This window comes from Thamnophis elegans, chromosome 2, assembly GCF_009769535.1.
Source record: "Thamnophis elegans isolate rThaEle1 chromosome 2, rThaEle1.pri, whole genome shotgun sequence".
Classification (NCBI taxonomy): Eukaryota; Metazoa; Chordata; class Lepidosauria; order Squamata; family Colubridae; genus Thamnophis; species Thamnophis elegans.
The window spans coordinates 149,991,574-150,009,886 of NC_045542.1; the positions used below are offsets into that span (position 1 = coordinate 149,991,574).

The window sequence follows — 18,313 nt, forward strand, 5'->3', positions numbered from 1 at the left end:
GGGAGGGAGGGAGGAAGAAAGGGAGAAATGGAAGGAGAGGAGGGAGGAAGGGAGGGAGGCAGAAGGAGAAGGAGAAAAGGAAGGGAGGGAGGAAAAGCGGAAGGAAGAAAGGCAGAAGGGGAAGGAAAGAAGGGAGGAAGGAAGAAAGGAAGGAGAATGCAAGTAACCAGCTGTCTGCAAGGAATATAAATCCTTCCATTCACCACCATCCAGTCAGAGCTGAAGAAGCTTCTTGGATGAGAAGCAAAATGTCTTCAAAAGAAGAAAAACCAAAAAGCCCAGTTGCCTCTTGAAAAAGCACCTTTGGGACACAATGCAGAACTCTCCTTATTTTCTCCATCATCCCCAGTGCATGCCCTCTCCAACCTACGAATTGTATCTTTTGGTCATTGATAGCTGCAAGGTAAAAATTGTCTTCCCCTACCCCTTACTGCGCTGCTGAAGATGTTTTCAATCTCTGGGGCTTTGAATGACTGGAGAATTCTTAAAAAAGACTGTAACAGTATAACAGACTGGAAGGGACTTTGGAGGTCTTGTAGTCCAACCCCCTGCTCAAGCTGGAGACCCAGCCTATACGATTTCAGACAAATGGCTTGTCCACTCCCTTGATAAAAAAAACCCTCTAGTGTTGGAGCACACACAACTTCTGAAGGGAAGGAGTTCCACCGATTAATTGTTAAAAAGACCAAAGAGCTGTTTCTGCCTGGTTTCGAACCAGGGACCTTTCGCGTGTTAGGCGAACGTGATAACCACTACACTACAGAAACTCCTTAAAGAAAGGTAAAATCATTCCCTGGCCAGGAATCAAATCCAGCTGTGTCAGGGCTGATACTGAATCCTTAACCCCTAGACCACCAGGAATCCTATGTTAGACCAATTACCATAATTTCCAGCAGGCGTAAGGAATTACTGAGATTGAGTTTCAGTGCAATCTGGGAAATGCAACTTTGAACATGTTCAAAATGCTTTGCAAATAGCGTTTCTTTTTAAAATCCAGAGGCAGATGACAATGCACGTTCCAGCCAGTAGATGGCATGCACAGACCAGCTAAGGCCATGCGGAGCACATATAATTGTATGCCACCTGGTGATTGTAAAGTATATGGTGACCTATCAATCAATGGCATCAGACACTCTCAATTCCTGGCAAATAGATAGGGGAAGAAATGGAGGTAGATTTTATTTTCCAAGATCACCGCAGATGGAGACTGCAGCCAAGAAATTAAAAGACGCTTGCTCCTGGGGAGGAAAGCTATGGCAAATCTAGACAGCATACTAAAAAGCAGAGAGATCACCCTCCCAACAAAAGTGCATAAAATCAAGGCTATGGTTTTCCCAGTTGCAACGTATGGCTGTGAAAGTTGTACCATAAGAAAGGCTGAGCGCCAAAGAACGGAGGCCTTTGAACTCTGGTGCTGGAGAAGACTCCTGCAAGTCCCTTGAACTGCAAAGTGATCAAAGCGGTGAGTCCTAGAGGAGATCAACCCTGACTGCTCTTTAGAAGGCCAGATCCTGAAAATGAAACTCAAATACTTTGGCCACCTAATGAGAACGAAGGACTCACTGGAGAAGAGCCTAATGCTGGGAAAGATTGAGGGCAAAAGAAGGGGACGACAGAATGGATGGAGTCACCGAAGCAGCTCAGCGTGAGCTTAAATGGATTCCAGAGGATGGTAGAGGACAGGAAGGTCTGGAGAAACGTCCATGGGGTCACCATGGGTCGGACACAACTTTGCAATTAACAACAACAATCAATCAGAATAGAGCTGAAAGGAATCTTGGAAGTCTTCTAGTCCAAAAGTGGGATAGAATCAAGATCCCCTGAAATGTTAATTCCAGACACTTCTCATGGGCCCCTGGATTTGATTTATGGAGTTTTTAGATATTTTAGTTAAAAATAAATAAATATGTGAGAAAGTAGCAGATTGCAAAGGAAATATAACGTTCACTTCCGAGAAAGTTCAGATTCTGCAAAGCCCTGGAAGCAGTCTTACAAAATGAAAATGACAGATATGCCCCAATCGTTTGGTCTGGAAAAGTTTGTCCATCTAACCACCACCCCTCCAAAAAAAAAAAAAAAAAAGGAAGGAAAGAAGGAAGGAAGGAAGGAAGGAAGGAAGGAAGGAACATAATAGAAGAAAGAAAGAAGTCCAGGCAGTCACTCCTGTTGGCTGTCTGAACAAACAGTTTTCTTGGCAAGATTTCAGAAGTGGTTTGTCATTGCCACTTTTCTGGCAGTGAGAAAGTGGCTGGTTGAAAGTGCCTAAGATGGGACTAGAACTTATGGTCTCCCAGTTTCTATCCTTATATCTTAACCACTAAGCCGCTAAAACCAAACTGGCTCACTTTCAAGACAGGATCTTAAAGTCCTAATGGACGATCACTTGAATAGGAGCCAGCAGAGTGCTGCAGCTGCCAAAAAAGCCAACGCAATCCTTGGCTGCATTAACATAGAATCAAGTTGACATCAAGTGTTAATACCACTTTATAATGCCTTGGTAAAGCCACACTTGGAATACTGTGTTCAGTTTTGGTGGCCACAATATAAAAAAGATGTGGAGACTCTAGAACAGTGATGGCGAACCTATGACACGCGTGTCAGTGCTGACACGCGTAGCCATTTGGGGTGACACGCACAGGATTTCATGCGATTCATCCTCGGCTCCTGCACGGCCGCCGAGGATGAAAGAATCTGTGCTGGAGGAACGGGGGGGGACGACGTGTGATCTCCCCCGCCCACACTCACTTACTGTATCGCCGCCGCCCCTTTCTGAGCGCAGGGGCTGCTGGTAAGGCGTGCGTGCCGTGCGCACACATGTCATCAGCGCGGCGAGGGAGGATCCGCAGGAGAGGAGCGCGGGAACAGTGCGCGCCTCTCTCCAGTCAGGCTGGCACAGAGAGTCTACTCCTGGGACTGTCGGTTTCGACCGCACCACAGCAGGGAACAGCGGAGTGCCAACGGGAACTGTGAGCGCCATTAGCAGCAATTATAAATTGCGCAAAATTATGTTTTTGTCGAAGTGACACACAACGCGAGTTATGCTCGATTTTTTGCCGATTTTTGACACACCACGCCAAAAAGGTTGCCCATCACTGCTGTAGGTGCTCCAACATTGAAGGTTTTAAAGAAGAGATTGGACAACCATTTGTCTGAAATGGTATAAGGTTTCCTACCTGAGCAGGGGTCGGAAGTCCTCCAAGGTCTCTTCCAACTCTGTTATGCTGTTATTCTAACTCCCTGCTCAAGCAGAAGACCCTATAACATTTCAGACAAGTGATTGTCCAGTCTCTTCTTAAAAACTTCCAGTTTTGGAGCAACCACAACTTCTGGAGGCAAGTTGTTCCACTGGTTAATTGTCCTCACTGTTGGGAAGTTTCTGCTCAGTTCTAAGTTGCTTCTCCTTGATTCGTTTCCATCCATTGTTTCTTGTCCTGCCCTCTGGTGCTTTAGGAAATAAGATGACCCCCTCTTTGTGGCAGCCACTCAAATATTGGAGCAGGGCTATCATGTCCAGCCCCAGTCCTTCTTTTCTCTAGATTCACTATGCCCAATTCCTGCAACTGTTCTTCATATGTTTTAGCTTCTGGATTCCAAACGTCTTCCATTATGTACTGTGAGTGACAAAAAGTCAACCTCAGAATCTCAAGTTCCTCTGACTACAATATTTGGATTTCTTGACAGAAGTGCAGCGGGATTTGCTGTGGCCTTCTTCAAAATATTACTTTGCTTCCCTAGCCTGTCCTGTAATCCTGGGATTTCCTTTGTGATCTCCCAGTCATATGCTAACAACCACAAGTAGGAGCTGTGGAAGCAGATTAACAGACCACCCTGCTAGAGATTTAAAAAGAAGTCATTGCAATACATCAGGAAGATATTACTCTAAAGAAGGCTCAGCTATTAGTCATATTTCCTTGTTTCACAGAAAAGTGCAGGCAAGATGCGAGAATGTTAGTGCCACATCATATGCTACGTAATTCAGATTCGCCAACTTTGTACCACCTAAATGTTGGATGATCTCAAAATTCCAGCGTAACAAACCAGGATTTGGTAATCCCCAATACTTGGGTGGTCCATGTTGGTGTTGGAAAATTGAGAAATGATGGACCTTGATGGACTTCTTCATTCCTTTATATCTATCTGAAACTTGATTCCATCACTGAGAGAATAGCCACTAAGAACTAATGGATCTACGAAAGTGTTTTGTCTTAAGAACAATAGGCGAACAACATGGATGTAATTACATAGAGACAGCTTGTTACCTTAGAAAGAGGTGTACTACAATTAAAACCCTTGAATGTACTAAAAGAGGAAAAGGTTATTCAAACATGGTTTCAGTATGGGCAGTTACAGGCCAGATGGAAAAGAGATCAAAAAATCGGTTTTATGCAAGACGAGGATAACTTACTAAAACAAATTAGAAATCAAAGTTCAATGCATATAAAGAGACTATATAATGCATTAATAGAAATGGATTCGGAAACAGAATTAGTTAAAGATTGTATGATAAAGTGGGCCCAAAATTTTGAAGAACCAATAATGTTGGATACATGGGTAAGAAATATAAAGTTTACACAAGCCCAAAATTTGAGAGAAAACTTTTATAAGATGTTTTATAGATGGCATTTAGATCCTAAAAAACTGGCCTCTATGTATCCGAATTTACAACCTAAATGGTGGAGATGTGATTGTGTTGATGCTACTTACTTTCATATATGGTGGACTTGTAAAAAGGTTAAAGCATTTTGGATAAAAATATGGTGGATTATGCAAAATGTTCTTAAAAAAAGGATAAAGTTATTATTGTTAGGTATAATTACTGATTGTACAGTTATAGAGACTAACTTGATTTTGCATTTAATAACCGCAGCAAGACTGTTGGTGGCGCAATACTGGAAGAAGGAAGATTTGCCTACTACTCAAGAATGGACATTAAAAGTAACAAACTTAGCAGAGATGGCTAAAATATCAGCATATCTCAAGGACCACTCAGATGAGAAATATAAAGTGGAGTGGAGAAGATGGGTTGACTATACTCAAAATAAATATGGGACTAAGAAATTCCAGATAGTTTATAATTGAAGAAACAAGGAATGATATAATCTATTTAGAGCTAGCCTAGCAAGGAGGAGTTAAAGCTCAAATGAAAGATGATATTAACTTTTTTTAAAAGTTTATTTTAGAATGTTTTTGTTAAAGATTTAATTATACCCTGTATTGGTTCTGGGAAGTTGGGGGGGGGGGAGGTTGGGGTGGGTTGGGGGTGGGTGGGAGGAGGGAGGTAAATATTTGTAAACTTTTTTTTTCAAAATTCTCAATAAAAAAAAGAACAATGGGCGAATGAATGGAGATGACATGGAAAGCTAAAGGCTAACAAGTATTTATTGCTAACAATAATTGCCGACGAGGCAGCTAACACTGTGCTCTTTCAGCTGTCAGCAACAGCTGAGCCGCTGTCTGTCAGCTGCTTTTATACAAGCTAGCCAATCAGGGAACAGCGCGGCGATGGACTGGAGTGAAGACTAAGTACACAACAAAAAGTGTGTAGAAGCGTTTTATCTACTGATTCTTTGACTACCTGGGTTCCCCTCGTACGAAGAATATTGCAATTGGTCCTTCCAGTGGCATAATTAAATAAACCTCTATTAATATCCGTCTCCTTCTTTCCATTTGGTTTCTTTTCCTGATTTTCTCTCATTCTCAAGAATAAAGAATTTGTGATCAGTTCTTTATATTGATGAGTCCTCATTGGCATCCTTCAGTCTCAAAAGACTATGGTATCCTACTCTGGAAAGAGGTCCTAATGCAGCATCTGGTGTGGCTAAAGAGTCCAATTTGGGAGTGGCAATCTCTTCTACACTTAGAGCAGATACATTCTGTCCCCTGCCCAGCTCCCAGATTTCACTGGTTCCGGGGATTGTCTCTTTGCCTCGGCCTGCCGAACAATTGTCTCTTTGAATTGGAGAAGGCCATGCTGCGTCTTTAGCCTCCAAGCTGAACGATCAGAGGTCAAGGTTTCCCAGCTGTTAATGTCCATTCCCAAGGCCTTTAGATGATTGATGAGTGATCAGCCCAGATATTACTCGACCAGCAGGGAGGTGACACGCGGCTGGATCCAGACGATTGTGAACACCTCTCTCCAGGAGGGAATCTTCCCACCCCTCCTAAAGGATGCGGTGGTGAGACCCCTCCTGAAGAAACCGTCTCTGGACCCAGCCATTTTGAGCAACTATCGTCCAGTCTCCAACCTTCCCTTTGTAGGGAAGGTTGTTGAGAAAGTGGTGGCCTCGCAACTCCGACGGTCCTTGGATGAAGCCGTTTATCTAGACTCTTTTCAGTCGGGTTTCAGGCCTGGTTACAGCACGGAAACTGCTTTGGTCACGCTGATTGATGATCTCTGGCGGGCCAGGGATAGGGGTCACCCCTCTATCCTTGTGCTACTTGACCTCTCAGCGGCCTTCGATACCATTGACCATGGTATCCTTCTGCGGCGGTTGCGGGAGGTGGGGGTGGGAGGCACCGTTTTGCGGTGGTTCTCCTCCTACCTCTCGGACAGGTCGCAGTCGGTGTTGGTCGGAGGGCAGAGATCGACCCCAAGGCCCCTCAAGTATGGGGTGCCGCAGGGTTCGGTCCTGTCCCCCCTCCTATTTAACATCTACATGAAGCTACTGGGTGAGATCATACGCCGGCACGGGATTAAGTATCACCAATATGCAGACGATACGCAGCTGTATCTGTCTGCCCTGTGCCAACTCAGCGAAGCAGTAGAAGTGATGTACCAGTGCCTGGAGGCTCTTAGAGTCTTGATGTGAGCAAACAAGTTGGCACTCAATCCAGACAAGACCGAGTGGCTTCTGATGTTCTCTCCCAAAGATTGGCTAACTATTCCATCTCTCAGGCTGGGGGGTGAAATTATACGCCCCTCAGACAGGGTTCGCAATTTGGGAGTCCTCCTGGACCCACAGCTGACTCTAAAACACCGTCTGTCGGCTGTGACCAGGGGGACCTTTGCCCAGGTCCGCCTGGTGCACCAATTGTGACCCTGCCTGGATCGGGAGGCCCTTCAGACAGTCACCCACGCCCTTGTGACCTCAAGTCTGGATTATTGTAATGCGCTCTACATGGGGCTGCCCTTGAAGAGTGTTCGAAGACTCCAATTAGTCCAGAATGCAGCCGCGCGAGCGATTGTGGGTGCACCAAGGTACACCCACGTTACACCTATCCTCTGCGAGCTGCACTGGCTACCTATTAGTCTCTGAATCCACTTCAAGGTGCTGGTCGCGACCTATAAAGCCCTACATGGCATCGGACCTGGGTACCTGAGAGACCGCCTCCTGCCGATTACCTCTCTCAGACCAATTAGATCGCACAGGTTAGGTCTCCTCCGGATTCCATCTGCCAGCCAATGTCGGCTGGCGACTCCCTGGGGGAGGGCCTTCTCCGTTGCAGCTCCGGCCCTCTGGAACGAGCTCCCTGTTGAGATCCGGACCCTTACTACCCTCCCGGCCTTCCGCAAAGCCACCAAGTCCTGGCTTTCCAGCAGGCTGGGGGGAGCTGAGAAGCATCTACCTCCATGGAAATTGTGAATGTTGGTTTTGTTTTTAATATGTTGTCTTTGTCTCGTTTCCCCCCCCTTTCCCTTGTCTTTTGTGAGCCGCCCGGAGTCCTCCGGGAGTGGGCGGCATACAAGACAAACAAACAAACAAACAAACAAACAAACAAATAAATAAATACTAAAACTACAGAACCTGAAAACCACAAACAGCCTGGCCAGCTGTGAGGGTTGCTGGGAGTTGTAGTTGAAAAACATCCGAATGGATTACATTTGGGATAAGGGTTGATCTCGGCTGCATGGCTCAGACTTAGGGGGAAGTATTAGCTGGGCTGCAAATCCCTCATCACTCAGACATTTTAGACTAAAAATGATCATTCTTTTCAGAATAACGTGAGAGGTTTTACTAAAACTGTTACAAAGGTAAAGCGGGAACGAAAGGACGGCAGATGTTCCGGGCATGTGGGCAAAGGGACAGGATTCTCTGCGGTTTCCTGTTGATTACATATAGCACTTAAAGGAAACTCTGGGTTTTCCCTGAGTAATGTTACACTACGTTGCAGTGGCACTAAAATTATGCTAAGCCTAAGCAAAATTCGGCAGGGCAATCAGGCTCAGAATGAGTAGTCCTATGGACTGACTCAGGATGCTATTTGTAGATGTTCCTTGAGTTATGATGACCATAATGGAGCCTGCCCCTCACACTTGTAATTTTATGGCCTTTTACAATTTATGTAATTTTTAACAATTTTACAGACTTTTTTTCCAGGGGTTGTTAAGCGACACACTGGTCATTAAACAAAGCCATGGGGCTGAATGCTAGTTTCCAGAAAAAACGTCAAACATGATCACGTGACCACAGAACGTGGCACGACAAAACCGCACTCGACTAAGCCGCGCCCGATTAAACCGCGTCACTGATGTCATCAACAGGGCGACAACAGCGAGCGCGGAGAAAGAAGGGCGTTTTAAATAGCGCTTTGAAAGCAAGCCGATTCAACTTAAGGTAAGGGTTAGCTTTAGGGTTAGCTTTAGGGTTAGCTTTAGGGTTAGGTTAAGGGTTAGGATTAGGTTTAGGGTTAGGGTTAGGGTTAGGTTTAGGGTTAGGTTTAGGATTAGGTTTAGGGGGGTTAGGTTTAGGTTTAGGGGTTAATTTTAGGTTTAGCGTTTACAGCGTGCTTCTGTCTCCGCGCTGTTGTCGCCCTGTTGATGACGTCAGCTACGCGGTTTCATCGAGTGCGGTTTAGTCGAATGCGGTTTTGTGGTGGAACCACCACAGAATGCTTCAAATGGCCGTAAGCGAGAGCTGGTTGCCTGAAGCGCAGTCACATGACTGTGGGGGAAGGGCTGACGGTCAGAATTTGGAATCTGAATTGCAAAGTATTCCCCAAGCAGGTCTCCCGGGACTTTAATTGGTCACTAAAAAACCAGTCGTAGGTTGAGGACAGCCTGCAAATGAAATTGATCAATCAGTCTGGAATTGTGTGCATCAGCTTTCAAAGTGCCCCCGTTTCTTTGTGGCACAGAATGATATGCAATGATTACAATGAGTTCCTGGCCCCATTTAAATGGTTGTGACTGTTGCTCTGTTTTTAACTTGCCTGTTTTGTCTTTTGTTTGTATTTCCCTTCCCCCTTGCTTGTTAGCCGCCCTGAGTCTCTCGGGATAGGGCGGCATACAAATGTAATAAACATCAACATTAAACAAACATTTATTTATTTATTCATTAATGAAATCCATTCGGCTGCCCACCTCCTAGAAACTGACTTTGGGTGGCATACAGCGATCCAATCAAAAGAGTAAATATATAAATAATTGTTCTGACCCCCCTTGTTCCACACCAAGCACACTCCGAGCCAGAGATAAGTTACGGCATTTAATTAACAGACAGACAGGTCCTTGGCAGCAAACCGGCACAGACAAGCTTGGGCAGCAATAAACACAGATAAGGCTTGGCAGCAATCCAGTCTACCAAGCTCACAGTAATGTCCTCCGACATTCAATCCTGTGTTGACTTCTGCAAAGAGGGGCGTGTGCACAAGTAGCTTTTTATAGTCTGGAGAGGAGCCTAATGACCACCAGCTGAGTGCAATTACTTCCTGTAACTGTGCAACTGTTCCTGACGCCTAGTAGCTCTTCGATGCCATGCATCCAGGAACAACTCACTACTGGCGTCCGGCTCACTCTCCCTTGTCTTCTCCCCACTGGTCCAAGGCTCAGGTGCCTCCTGGTGGCCAACCAACATCTCTACGCCCTGCTCGGAGTCCGAACCCTGTCCAGGGTCCTCCACATCCTCCAGAGCCGACTCATAGGGCCCCTCGCTGTCGGAGTCTGGTGGCAGCTCCAACAGCTCCTGCTGGGCTACAACAAATAATTATTGCCTCAAACCATTATAATATACTATATGTCTGTGGAGATTCTTGGTCAACCAGTTTATGCTTGTCCCAAAGGTGCTTTTTCAAGAGGCAACTGGAGTTTCTGTTTTTTCTTTGAAGATGTTTTGCTTCTCATCCAAGAAGCTTCTTCAATTCTGTCAGAACTGAAGAATCTCCTTGGATGAGAAGCAAAACATCTTCAAGGAAAACAAAGAAAGTCCAGTTGCCTCATGGAAAAACATCCACCGTTATATAAATATTATTTTTTTTTAAAGCATTAAAAAGCAGAACTGAAACAGGAAAAGAAAATCATAGATGTTAATAATGGATCCCCACATGTTAACTACTCCTTTATTTCCCCAACTCATTGTTTTGGGTGTTAATACACACAAACCATCTCTATATAAAATGTAAATTCTGGCTGGGTACAGTGGTATTTGTGCAATTTAAACTAGTAATTGTTAACACTATGCTGGTTGAGATCTTAAAAGCTTTCAAATAAAATGCTAACAAGTTGATATTAATGTTAACTATAGTTTATAAAAATGTTAATAAACATAATGCTGCTTGAATTGTACAATTAAAAGCTAAGTGATAAGACAACTGCAAAATGCATTAAATTATTTTATAATATAAAAAGGTTCCTGTCTCTGAGCTTTGTACTAAAGACTCCATATTGATTGTTATTTAGCTGACCAGAGACACCTTGCAACGAGATGGGTGGCAAACAAATTTAATATATGAATAAAAGTAAATACATATTTATAAATGCTAAAAAACAAGGGAAAAAAGAAAAAAAGCAGCTGCTTGGAAAAAAATAGGTAGTTAATCTCTGATTTTTTCTTTATATTCTGACGGATTGGTAATATACAGCTAGTCCTCAATTTACAACAGTTTCTTTAGTGAACATTGAAGTTACAACGACACGGAAAAAAGTGACTTAAGACCGTTTTTCACAGTTATGACCATTGCAGCATCCCCGTGATCAAAATTCAGACTGCTGGCAACCGACTCATATGTATGACGATCTCAGTGTCTCGAGGTCATGTGATCATTTTTTGCAATCCTCTGACAAGCAAAATAAACGGGGAAGTGATATCCGTTTAACAACACATGTTACTAACTTAATAACTGCGGAGATCCACTTAACAACATTGTCATGGAAGATCATTAAATGGAGTAAAACTCGCTTAACAAATGTTTCGCTTAGCAACAGAGATTTTGGGTTTAATTATGTTTGTAAGTCAAGGGCTATCTGTATATAGTTACATGTAATCCTCAATTTATCAATGGTCACTTAACAACCATTTGAAGTCATGGATTACATTGCCAGAGCTACTTATGACCTGTTTGCGGAGTTACAGTGGATGTGCATGGGTACATACAGACACCTATGGTCACCAATCATCAATCCATCCATCCATCCATCCATCCATCCATCCATCCATCCATCCATCCATTATCTGTCTGTCTGTCTGTCTGTCTGTCTGTCTGTCTCTGTCTGTCTGGTCACTCTCTCTCTTCCCCTACCTACTAAGCTACTAAGCTAGCTAGCTAGCTAGCTAGCTAGCTAGCTACCTACCTACCTACCTACCTACCTATCATCTACAGTATCTCTATTTACCTATCTCTACCTATCTCTGTCTGTCTGTCTATCCATCTCTCTCTTTCCATCCATCCATCCAATCTCTGCACACAGAATGAGGAAGAATTTTTTGAAATGACTTGGCGTAGGCTGTGAGATAATGTCAGCATGCTTCTACATCCATTCATTCTTCTCTGAAAAAGCTGAATTGTAGGTGGCTGGTGACAAGCCACATATTCCTTCCCTTACTTCTTTCTGTGTTGCCTTTTTGAGTTCTGCTTCCTTAGATTGAATGCCTGCTCTGTGGTCAGAAGACAGATGACACTTTATAGGCCTCTTCCCCTTCGTGCTATGACGGTTCTCCTTTTCCTGCAATTCTTAGTTAATGTAAGAGTGATGCACACCCAGGAAGTTGACAAATGGAAAAAAACAACAAAGCCTTAATACAGTAAAGCCAACAATAACAATCTTTGTAAGCCGTCTTTGATAAATCTTAGTAATCTTTCAACTTTCTTCTGCTTTTTCACTTTCTCCCTCTCCATCTCTGCCTTGTATATCATCCTTGAGGCATCAGGATAACCAGTGGCTCATCCCTTCTGCAATGGGTCCTTTTCTCTTCTCCATCCCAATGAAAATCAAAACTTTGCTTTCCAAGCTGGGACAGCATCAATGCTTCCTCTCTTTTGGGCGGTGCACAATTTGTTCTTAAATGCAGCACCTTTGCGCATATCTGAGTAGGTAATATAGACAGGGGCTTATAACTAGAAGCAACACTGCTCATAAATGTGGAAAAATGGATTTGACAGCCTCCTTAAGTCACATGAGAGTGTCTGTCTATGTGTGAGGGGAAGGTTTCTCTGTGAGTGTCCTGTACAAATGTGACCAAAATGTTTGTGGCAAGAGGAAACATCATCTCTTTTCCAAATAACATGCAGAGGGGTGAGGAAATCCAGCTTCAGGATGGTATTAGGGCACTGAGTCTAAGCCCATTTCCTCTTACCTCATCGTCCTTGGCCAATGTAACCACTCTACCTATTGAATATTCATTTTTTTAAAAAAAGAGAAACTATGATTCAATTTACATCCTGAGCTACGATTTCTTTTAATACTAAATTCTGAGAAAAGCTTCACACATTACGCAGGTTGATAATGGGTTGCACTTGTCATGATTTCTTGGAGAAGCCACAATAGCCTAATTCAACCAGTTAGCAGCTCCACACCAGTCTGGTTTTTCCCCTCAATAGTTTCTTTACAGTTGGCAAGGCTAGTTCAACAGGCACCCCAAAATGCAGTTTTATCCCAGAAACCCTTTTGTTATTGAATCCCTCAACCCTGTTTGAAAAGAGCAATGAGGCCCAAAAGTCAGTCAGTCTGTCTGTCTGTCTGTCTGTCTGTCTGTCTATCTATCATCTCTCTCTCTTCCTCTCACCCTATCATCTATCTATCTATCTATCTATCTATCTATCTATCTATCTATCTATCTATCTATCTATCTATCTATCATCTCTATCTCTTCCTCTCTCCCTATCATCTATCTATCTATCTATCTATCTATCTATCTGTCTGTCTGTCTGTCTGTCTGTCATCTATCTATCTATCTATCTATCTATCTATCTATCTGTCTGTCTGTCTGTCTGTCTGTCATCTATCTATCTATTTATCTATCTATCTATCTATCTATCTATCTATCTATCTATCTATCTATCTATCTATCATCTCTCTCTCTCCCTCTCTCCCTATCATCTCTCTTTATCTCTCTCTCTTTCTCTCTATCATCTCTCTCTCTCTTCCTCTCTCCCTATCATCTCTTTATATCTATCTATCTATCTATCTATCTATCTATCTATCTATCATCTATCTATCTATCTATCTATCTATCTATCTATCTATCTATCATATCTATCTATCTATCTATCTATCTATCTATCTATCTATCTATCTATCTATCATCTATCTACCTACCTACCTACCTACCTACCTACCTACCTACCTACCTACCTACCTATCATTATCTATCTATCCATCTATCTATCATCTATCAACTTTATATTGCTGCCTACTCACTCACAGCGACTCAAGGTAGCTTACAGGAAATGATTAAGGCAATACAATCAAGAAATGAAATGAAAGGGGAGCCTCTCCAGTTCTTGCCTCTGATCATATTCTGGGACAGGGAACGTCCATGGGAATGTGCAGAAGGTCATGTCTTTTTTGCCTCTATCTATCCCAGGTGATGAAATTTAAATCTCACTGCAGTTTATCCTCCAAAAATGTTCAGGATGATCTTTTAAAAAGGTTTCTATCTAGGAAGTGAACTCTGGATACTGAAAAATGATTTAGGTGTGTCCAACCTGCGGCTCACATGTGACCCTGGATAGCTAGTAATGTGGCCCTAAAAGATCCTAAACTTTTAACATTATTATGTGCATTTATATACATGAACTATAGTATGTGTTTTATATGGGGCCCGAGACCATTCCTTCTTCACTCAATGCGGCCTAGCTGAGCCAAGAGGTTGGACACGCCTGATTTAGATGGTCTTAGCATTTTTAGGCACTAGGCATCAACAACAATTTTGAAAAAGAGTAAACTCACAGAATTGTGAAATCTTTGCCAGCCTTTGACAACTCATCCACCGGATCTTATAAGTTGCTGACATTCTTGCACAACAAATGTTTTGTGCAGAATCAGAAGAAACATCAACATTTCATGAGGATTCCTCCCCCCCTTTAAGAACTTTGCAGAAAATCAACCCTTGAACACATTTTGGGGTTCTGTAGAAGCCGTTTGGGATAGTTGAGGATGTTACATTATGGCCGCAAAGCAGTTGCAATTGCCCTCGGACATTTCTGTTGTAACCCTTCCACACAATGACATTGTTGAATGAAGATGGGATATGGGATAAAGAGAAAAACGTTTGTCGCTTTAGAGATGGTGAAAAGTCACTAAATTTGTCTATACTTGTCATGAACGTTGGAGGCCATTTCTTCATATATTCTCTTTGTTATATTGTTCTTTTCCTTTCTTCTCTCCTTTTTTTTCTTGCATTTTTACTCCTTCTTTCTTTTATGTTTTCTTTATGTTTGGGCTTTGTATTAGATTTTATTATTATAATCCAAGAGCCAATTTGATGCAATGGTTAAGGCAGGCTAGGAACCAGTTAGTTCAACTGGGTGAACTTTAGCCTGTCATTCTGTCTCAGCCCTAGGAAGCAAGTAATGCAAGCTGCTTTGAAAAACCTTGCCAAGAAAATTGCAGAGACTCGTCCAGGCAGTCTCTGAGAACTGAAAACTATTGAACAGAAGGAAAAACGAATAGAATAGAATAGAATGGGATGGGATGGAATGGAAAAAATTGCATATTACAGGAAGCAGGAGCACCACTCAGATGACTTTGAGGACACAGATAAACCTCCAAGTGCTTCAAATACCCTCTAAAAGAATGCAAATGAACAGCTGTCTGCAAGAGGTATAAATCCTTCCATTCCCCTCCATCCAGTCAGAGCTGAAGAAGCTTCTTGAATGAGAAGTGAAATGTCTTCAAAGAAAAAAAAAAGAAAGTCCAGTTGCCTCCTAAAAAAACACCTTTGGGATGATGGCAGGGGATCAGGGGTAGGATTCAGGCAGTTCGGATCGGTTCGGGCAAACCGGATGTTAACTTTTTTCTGGTTTGCCAAACCGGTAGTTAAAAGGTCTGGCTGACCCCACCCATCCTCCCCCTCCCAGGAGTCTACATATAGCCTGTTCATCATGCCAGGTAAGTGAAGGGCCCGCACAGAGGCTCTGGGAGGGTGAAAAACGGGCCTACTTCAAGTACTGGAAGTCCAGAAACGGACCCGTTTCTGACCTCCCGAGGGCCTCCCGAGCCCAGGTGAAGTCGTTTTCACTCTCCTGGAAGTTCAAGAAAAGCCTCCAGAGCCTGGGGAGGGTGAAAATGCCTCCCTGTCATCGTGAATATTCTTGGCAGCTTCCTTAGACGCAACTGAAAAAGCTCATAATTTAAAACTCTACCAATATCCTCTTTCTTTTCTCTTTTTTGCCAATATGCCTGTTGGAAGAAATGTCCATCTGGGTTCAGTTCCAAGTGGGAAGAAAGACACTGGAAACACAGAGACTGCTTGGAAAGATGGTTTAATGGTGGACAGGACCACGTTGTTGGAGGTCCTGGGCAATCCAGCACATGGATGAGAGAGGCAGAGAGATTCATACCCGCTCTTGGGCCCCGCCTTGGAGCTTCCTGTTCCTGTGTAAGGAATGTACTCTGATTGGTTGTCAGACTCCCATGGGGCCATGCAGGGGTAACTTTGTAGGTTGTCTTGAGTCCCAGGCTTGGTTGAATCTTGCTGGGTGATGTAATGAAGGGGCCTTGGGCAATTCCTATTATGGCTTAATGACTTCCTCCTGGTTTGGATGTAATCCTATCAGCCTGGAGCTGAAGGCCTTTTGTAGATAAGATGGCCCAGTCTTTCGTCTTGTAGATAGGTTGGCACCAATGTTTCTGGGACTATTAACAAAGGTGCGGGCTGCTTTCCAAAAGCATTTCTTATTTTCTCATCTAGGGAAATATAATATTCTGCCTTTTTAACGTTTCCTAGAATATTTCATTCTTCTAGGAGAGGGGTGGGTGCTAACGTTCTACATGCCCAAGAACAATTTGTATTCTGTCTGCAACTTTGTTTTCGATGAGATTAGTGCTCTTCGATCAGAACCGATTAACCAATTGATATAAAGTTGCACCAATAGAATTTCTCCCCCCTAAATGTCTTCATAGTTATCCTTATTGTGGTTGGGAAATGAAGTGTTAAATATCCCCTTCTTGCATATCACGTTGCCAGCTAGAGCCAAACCCAGAACTAGTAATTCATTTTTTTTTAAAGCTACACTTGCATATTTCACATTACCATATTTTTTGGACTATAGGACGCACTGAAGTATAAGACACACATGATTTTGAAGAGGTAAGTTTTAAATAAAGTTTTTGCACTCTGCAGGCATCTCAAACCCTCTGCACGTCTCGTTTTTTACAAAAAAAGTGGGGGCGGTATGCAGAGGGTTTGGGAGGCTAGTAGAGTGCTCCTGGGGGCTGGGGGGGGCACAAATGAGCAATAACGTCCCATTTTTTTGCTCGCTTTTGCCCTTCCCAGACCCCAGGAGCACTTTGCAAGCCTCCCAAACCCTCTGCATGTCCATTTTTGCAAAGTGAGTGGGGTTTTGGTGGGCCAAAACCGCTGTATTCAGTGTATAAGATGCACCCAGATTTTCACCCTCTTTTTTTGGGGGGGGAATGTGCATCTTATACTCCAAAAAATACGGTAACTATCACTTATAGTCTGCTTTAAAGGAACGAAATTTAACTATTGATCCCGGAAACAGCTCATGTCTTTCCAAGAAACAGATTTCACAGACTCCTGAAAGAGAAAGGTGTTTACACATTCCTGGAGAACAAAAGTTCACCTTTGCCCAGCAGATTTTATTGTAAGGATGTACTTTTTTTTTTAATTTCCTGAAGCCAAGCTCTCAGTCATACCTTTCATACAGGTGCAACGTTTTGTACTTCTGTAATTGCCTTTGCATGTATTTCTTCTCTATCTCCTTTGAGGTGTCAAGTATGGTGAGATCATTTCCCTCCTTAATCTCCAAGCCAAACAATCTCACTTCCTTGCTTCTCTCGTCCTCTGGTTTGTCACGAAACAAGTGGGGACAGAGGTGTGACGATCAAAAGGCCCGTTTTCCATATTGTAGCAGAGTAACAGAATAATACGTGGCACGACAAAACCGTGCTCGTCAAAATCGCGGTGATAAAATCACGGTGCTAAAGCCGTGACGTCATCACCGCGCGTCATCACTGCCGCGACAACAGCGCAGCAACAGAAGGGCGCTTTAAAACGGCGCCGCGGCAGAAAGCCGACTTCAATTAAGGTAAGGGTTAGGATTAGGTTTAGGGGTTTGTTTTAGGGTTAGGTTTAGGGTTAGGTTTAGGGTTAGGTTTAGGGTTAGGTTTAGGGTTAGGTTTAGGGTTAGGTTTAGGGGTTTGTTTTAGGGTTAGGTTTAGGGTTAGGTTTAGGGTTAGGTTTAGGGTTAGGTTTAGGGTTAGGTTTAGGGTTAGGTTTAGGGTTAGGTTTAGCGTTAGGTTTAGGGTTAGGTTTAGGGTTAGGGTTAGGTTTAGGGTACTGAGTGCTTGGGAATGCACGAATGTCATCACGGTAGGGTCGCGTTTTTCCTTAGCGCTTAGAACGGCGCGAATTAGTCTTCGCGCTTATGTCTCCGCGGATAAAGGCTTCGCGGATTTGTGGTGGAACCGAATAATACGGTTGGAAGGGACCTTGGAGGTCTTCTAGTACAATGGCCCCCGATGTTTTGGGCACTAGGGACCAGTTCCGTGAAGAGAAGTTCTTACACGGATCGGAGGGGTGGTGGTTTTGTGTGCTGCTTGCATTCCACTGATTCACTTGTTTGCGTGGCCCAGTTTCTGCCACGCCATGTCCATGAACGGAGGCAGGGGTGGGAAAAATGTTAGCAATGGGTTAGGTGTTGAAAAATGTTAGCAATGGATTCTCTGCCAGGTTGCTGGGTAGGCGCAGCCATAGTGGGCATGGCCTACTCAGCCTCATGTACCATGGTGGTGGTGGGAGTTGCCCTCCCCAGGCTCTGGAGGCTTTCATCGAGCCTCCAGCCGGGCAAAAACGGCCTCCTCTGGTTCCGTAGGCCGGAAACAGGCCTGTTTCCGGACTTCTGGGTGACCCATTTTTTGCCCTCCCAGAGCCACTGCGTGGGCCCTGCACTTACCTGGCATGATGGGTATGTC

The 18,313-nt window shown here is 43.7% G+C and overlaps 1 protein-coding gene and 1 non-coding gene across 2 annotated transcripts in view; one reads left to right on the forward strand and one right to left on the reverse strand.

The window, feature by feature from the left end:
- Positions 1-18,313, forward strand: part of LOC116503304 (zinc-binding protein A33-like) — a 902,198-nt gene that overhangs the window by 694,863 nt on the left and 189,022 nt on the right. The window lies entirely within an intron of this gene.
- On the reverse strand, positions 695-767 carry TRNAV-AAC. The gene has a single exon. It is a non-coding gene; the product is annotated as a tRNA-Val (tRNA).